General features: G+C 43.2%; 1 pseudogene; it reads right to left on the minus strand.

The window, feature by feature from the left end:
* Window positions 1–435: 435 nt before the first annotated feature.
* On the minus strand, window positions 436–1527 carry LOC119528618 (annotated as a pseudogene).
* Between the last annotated feature and the right edge of the window lie 4504 nt (window positions 1528–6031).

Genomic DNA, 6031 nt, shown 5'->3' on the forward strand with positions numbered 1-6031 from the left:
CTATTAGGCTTCTCTGAAGTGGGTGGGTGAAAGTGACAGTGAATAATTGAGTGTTGGAAAAAGGTTGGATATCAAACAGAAGGTTCTAGAAGCTGGGTTCAATTACTAATTTTGACACAAATAGCAGTGAGATTCTGGGAAAATTGCTTATCTCCTCTGGCCATCAATTTTAATATCTATAAAATGAGCATATTAGTATTATTATTCCAGGATTGTTTGGGGGATTATAGGAAATACATATTTAAAGTTAGAGTATGATGTAGGAAACACTTTCTTAAAAAAAAAAAAAGACTGTTTTCAATGTTTATTTGATATTGGAAATGTGTTCAACTATCATAAAGTATTTATCTTCATCACCAAAGTTCCATATCTTAAGGATTCACATAGTCCAGGACAGAAAAAATCTAGAAACATTCTTTTGCCTGAACAAGAAATCTAAAAAGGCTCTCCAAAATCTTGACTAGAGGTGTCATACTCTGCAATAAAATGCTAGAGTCTTCAACACACCGCTCACCTATTTTGTGTAAGTTTTGCCTCAAGGCAAAATGTATGGACTTGTCTAATGAAAGATCTTTTTCAATCAGCATTTTCACAACCATCACGAAAGTTTCACAGTCTTGTCGATAAACCTGTTCAATCTCTTTGGGTTTTGATGCTATTGCTTTAGAGTGACTGGTTAGCTGACTGTCTTTAAATAATTCTATGTCATCTGTTTCATTCGACTCAGGTCCTTCTGGCTGGTCAATAAACAGTGGTGCTGTGGATCCTGCCTCATACTCAGAAATGACAGGTAAGTTGCTATCATCTGCCTTCTGTAGCTTTTCAGCAGCCCACTTGCTTGCAGCCTCAGCAAGTTCCTTTTCAGTGGGCCTACTGGGCTTGTCTAGCACCTTTGATGAAATAACTGCTGAAAAACTTGAGGGTGAAGTGTCTGTTAATGTTTTCAAAGACTGGACAGGTCTCTCTTTACCTCTTTCTGGCTTTCCTTCATTCTGCTATTTGTAGGATGCACCAGCATGCATGGACTTTCTATGTTGAGATTCATGGAAACTGTACATTTTGCTTTTTTCCAGAAAGTAGCTTTTACTGTTGACACTGGAGCCAGATCTGCTTTTGGCCTACAGGTGATTCTCTGAAAAAAGAATTGTCTTTTTTATGTGGAGACCGGTCTCTTACAAATTGGGAATAGTAGAAATCTTTTCTTCTAAAGCCATCTCTCACATCCCTGTATTCAGGTTGTCGATTTGCAGAATGATCACTTCTTGGCCATCTATAGCCAGATTCATCTCCTCTATGAGGCGGACCACCTCTTTGATCATGAGAAAAACTGCGGCCCTCATCATATTCATGACTGTAATATCTATTGTAGCTTCTTTCACCGGGTCTGTCCAGCAGTGCTGGTTTCTTTGGCACAATATTAACTTCTCTATGGTAGCCATCACTGGGGTGACGTCGAGGAGGCAGTCTTTCACTTGGCAATCTTTCATAGTCATATTGTCCCTCAGACCACATCTCATCTCTTCTGTAAGCCACAAATCTGGGCCACCGGGGGACCCTGAAAATGTAGTCCCCTGCTCACCACCATGTCTCAGGCAAGCACTTCCAAGGAAACACTTTTGAGCATCTATTTGTGCTGGACACTGGACTGGGTGTTTTTATATGCATTGTCTCATTTTCTTCTTCGTAGTACTTATTGCAACTCCACACTACTTTATACATTCATATGCTTATTTGTTATTACCTGCATCTTCTCTCCTCTAAAATGTAAGATCTATGAGGGAAGGGACCAGACCGCTTTCTGAACAAGAAATAGGCTTCAGGATCAGTGTCTTTGGTAGGCGACACCGTCCAACCGAGTTGGTGAGTAAGCATTCTTGGTCATTGCAGCAAGCAGGAGAAGGTGTCCACATCTTTCAGCTGATGCCTCAGGATGGACAACTGAAATTGCTGTGCCAGACTTCATGAAATCTGGTTTCCTTTGTGCCCTGTTTTCCTATGTAGTCATTCAGCAGCCTCATGTGATGTTGGCTCCAGGCTATGAATTTTGGCTAAAGCATCTGTTTCTCTATTGCCAGGTAAAGAGTCAGTACAAATAGTGCATCTCATGGTTCATGAACAATAACCATCCATACAACCTCTAATTTAGCCCACTGGCTGCTTTGCATAGTCCAGTTTCCCACCATATAGTGTCCATTACGGCTACTGCCATCTAGCTGGTGGGCTGCCCATGTGCTGATCCATCAGTAAAGTAGGCAGATTCTGGTATACTGTCCCATCTGTCAGTGGTAGGCACAGAATCAGCCACCTCAGGAGGATCAGCAGGGAGGGGCAAGCATTGTTCTTCCACAAAGGAAACTGGTCCTAGAATATCATACATTTCTGCACTTAAAGGGCTGTTGTTAAAGACACTGCATTGCAGCAGATAGGCTTTCCAAATTTTATCAGAGTGCTTGGCTGAGCACTCCCTGAATGCAGTTTATTTGCCATGATTTTTATCCACCCTGTATGGGGATGGCAGTGCACAATGACACAGAATTTTGGGATAGTCCTTCAAGTTGCAAGAGGACATTATAGGCAGCACACAATTGTTTTTCTAAGGGACTGTATCACAATTTGGCTCCCTTCCCGAGCTGAGACCAAAAGCCAAAGGGAACTCGCTTTGCCTGTTGCCTTTGCCACAAGCCCCATCCAAAGCCAGTACTAGTACTGACCATGTCTAATTTGCAAAGCATATCTGGTTCCACCCCCCACCCCACCCCCCCCATAAAGCCTGATCCTGTGCAATACCTGATTGGCTTTTTCAGAAGTAGCCTGCTGTGGAACATCCCATTCCCATGTTTTCCCTTTCCTTGCTAGGACATACAAAGGTTTTAGAATCAGCACTAAATTCGGTATAAATTGTCTCCGATAATCCAATGAACCAAGGAAAGCAATGAGCTATTTAGTAGTATGTGGAGTGGGATAATTTTACACTTTATCAACAACAGCAGAGGGGATAGTCTTAGTGGTGGCTTCCAATTCTGTAAGAGGGTTACTTATCAACATAACATCATCAGTACAATGAAAGAGAGTTACCTCTGCCAGGCGTTTCCACATTTTTAAGTCTTGAGCTACCAAACCATGGCAAATAATGGGACCATGAAGATATCCCTGCGGTAGCACAGCAAACGTCCATTGTCTTTCCCACATGAGGGCAAACACAGGCTGGCTGGAAGGGTCTAAGGTGACACTAAAAAAAGTGTTAGCAAGGTCTTACACCAAATGAAACTGGCCTAACTGCATGCTTATGTCCTGTAACAAAGTAGTTATATTTGATACAGCTGCAAACAGAGGAGGAGTTACTTTGTTAAGCATTCTATAATCAATAGTCATTTGGCAGATTCCGTCAGTTTTTCTTACTGGCCAGACTGGACTATTAAATGGGCTGTGAGTGGAGATTATAATGTCCACTGTCTCTAATTCCTTGATGGTAGCAATCACTTCTTGATGGCCCCCCTAGTAACTTATACTTATGCACTGCTACTGCACATGTTGGGGAGGGTAACTTTACTGGTAACGACTTAGCATATCCTCTTTGGACAATTTTGACCACTCAGCACTGAAGACAGAATTCACCTACAATAGTTTGCACAGTGATATCCTGCAAAATATCAATTCCTAATTTATATTCCAGAATAGGATATATGTACACTATGTACTTTTGAGGTGGTAGCAGGCCACTCTGCATTAGTAATTGTTGTTGTGTTGCTTTAATACTTTGGCCTCTAAACCTGGTGATGGCCAATGCGGGCCCTCTGGGCCATGGCTGTTTTCCATATATTGGGATGCAGTTTGCTCCAATATTCACTGGTGCTGAAACTTTATGTTCATTAGCAGAGGACCAGAAAATAGTTAACTCAATATGTGGCCTCTGATTCCCAGTGTCCCCATATATAGCTTTTATTTGGGGATCTTGACCCATCCCCTGTACAAGGGGAAAACGGCTTGCCATGCCTCCTTGGCAGGGAGAGCAGAGGGATCTTTATACTGTAAGGGCCAAGATTTTCAGCCAGAGATTATTTCTCCCTCTGGTTATCTGGTTCTAAATTTGGTGTATCTATGCCCTTTTGGTAACTTACTCTATAACCTTACTAGCACAGTGTTTGGCTGTTTATTAATATCTTAAATTTTAGTGCTGGTGGCTATTAGGTCAACCCACATTTGCACAACACGTGGCTTGGACAATCATGTGTTTGGGGGGCATGGCCTGTAGCCCTGACTCCAGCCCCTCTTTGCCTTAGGCATTCAGATTCTCCTAGATCTGCTACTACTTGGGCAGCCCTGGAGATGGGTTGCTCCACTATTATGCTAAGAATGGGCACCGGTGTTCTGTACCATCGATTTGGGGCACTTTGTAAGCTTGCATTTTTTATGCTCCCGGTGAAACTTTTGTTATCTGGTCCCACAAAGTTAGCAGCATAAACTGCAGGTTTCATTCCTAGCACCGTTAGTATCTCTTGTAATTCATCAAGCATCCCCCACATTGGACCAAGCTTCTTTACACTGAGTCATTAAGCAATTTAATATTGAGCTGGACTCAGGTTGGATGGCTAAGGAATATATACATTGGCAGATGGAAGGGTGAATGGTAATAGAGGTCAATTTGCTTATTTCATGTCCAGAAAGCAGTATTCTTCTGCATCAGTATCTCACAGGTGCAGAGACCAATTTGGTAAAGTATCTTTAGATTTTTGTCTGTATTATTCCCAATTTCCTGTAACTCAGTGGCAGTATAATCCTGCATTGTAACCAGTACCATGTGATCAGGAGGTGCTGCTCGGGCAGTTTCAGCTTCAGTGCCATACCCTCCTGCCTGGGGATCAGGGTGTTGAATTTGCTCCGTTTTGATTTTTTGTTGGACCAGAGGACGGATGTGCTTATTTTCCTCAATTTCAGTTTCCCAGTCAGATGGGGGCTCATCCTTATCTGAAGAAAATCACTAGGGTCCCGCATTTTGGGATCCCAGTCAGGAGAAGTCACAATATGCCTGAGTTGCCCTTTGGGCAGCTTCACCCTCTCACTCTAGCATACTGGCATGCTAACGTCTCTAAATTTTTATCTACATGGTACAGCCTCTTGTTTAATGCATCCTTCAAATCTGCGGGGCTATCTGCTTGTCTCTTTCTAATTTACATTCCATTGCTAGGTGGCAAACATCAGTTTTGACTGCCAGAGCCTCTTCCATAGTGAACTGAGCACACAGCTCGTAATAGAGGCCATACAAAAGCTGCAGTGGCCTGATGGCTCTCCCTTTTCTTATGAAATCCTGACCATCCTGTGGTCTGTTGCAGGAGAACCAGCGATCCAGCTGGGGAGTTCAGGGCATTGCCATACTCCCTCCATAGCCCCTACTCAACCAGGAGGGCTGCCTCGCATCCCCACATGGATGTTTCAGGCCATCCCTTTATTTTCCCAGTCTGTCTTCTTTCCCAGGACTCATCATGCCCATTACAGCCAGCAGTTCCTTGGTCTCCAAGCTGGCAAGCCAATTGTTCCAACCCAGATTATCCCCAAGACCAAAGAACATGCCTGGCATGGAATTACCCATGAGTTTAATTAGGGACTTACACACAGGAGATGATTTGTCCTGATGGCAGTGGGTCAGGAAAGTGATGTCAGTGTTCCACCATTCCGCAGAGAGAGAGAGAGTGCCAAGGTGGGGAGGGGGGGGTGTTGCTTATAAAGTTTTGTGACAATGGAGCTTCTCACAAGGTTTGGTTACAACAGGATCTTGCAAGATTTGGTTACAAGAGGATCTCCCGCGATTTGGTTACCAACAGTGATTAGAGGAGGGCTGCTGACTGGTCATGTAGGCAGCTGTGTGTATCTCATAACGGAAGAGGGAATGGGGCCCTGGGCCCTGGGTCCTCACACCATTCTTTGAACTTAAAATTAGTTATATTTAGTGCTTCTAGCACTTACTCAGACTCTGTAGATGGATGGGAGGTAGTGAATGTAAAGCAATGAAATTTTAAAAAATTTAACTTACCCT

The sequence above is a fragment of the Choloepus didactylus genome, chromosome 3 (assembly GCF_015220235.1).
Source record: "Choloepus didactylus isolate mChoDid1 chromosome 3, mChoDid1.pri, whole genome shotgun sequence".
Lineage (NCBI taxonomy): Eukaryota > Metazoa > Chordata > Mammalia > Pilosa > Megalonychidae > Choloepus > Choloepus didactylus.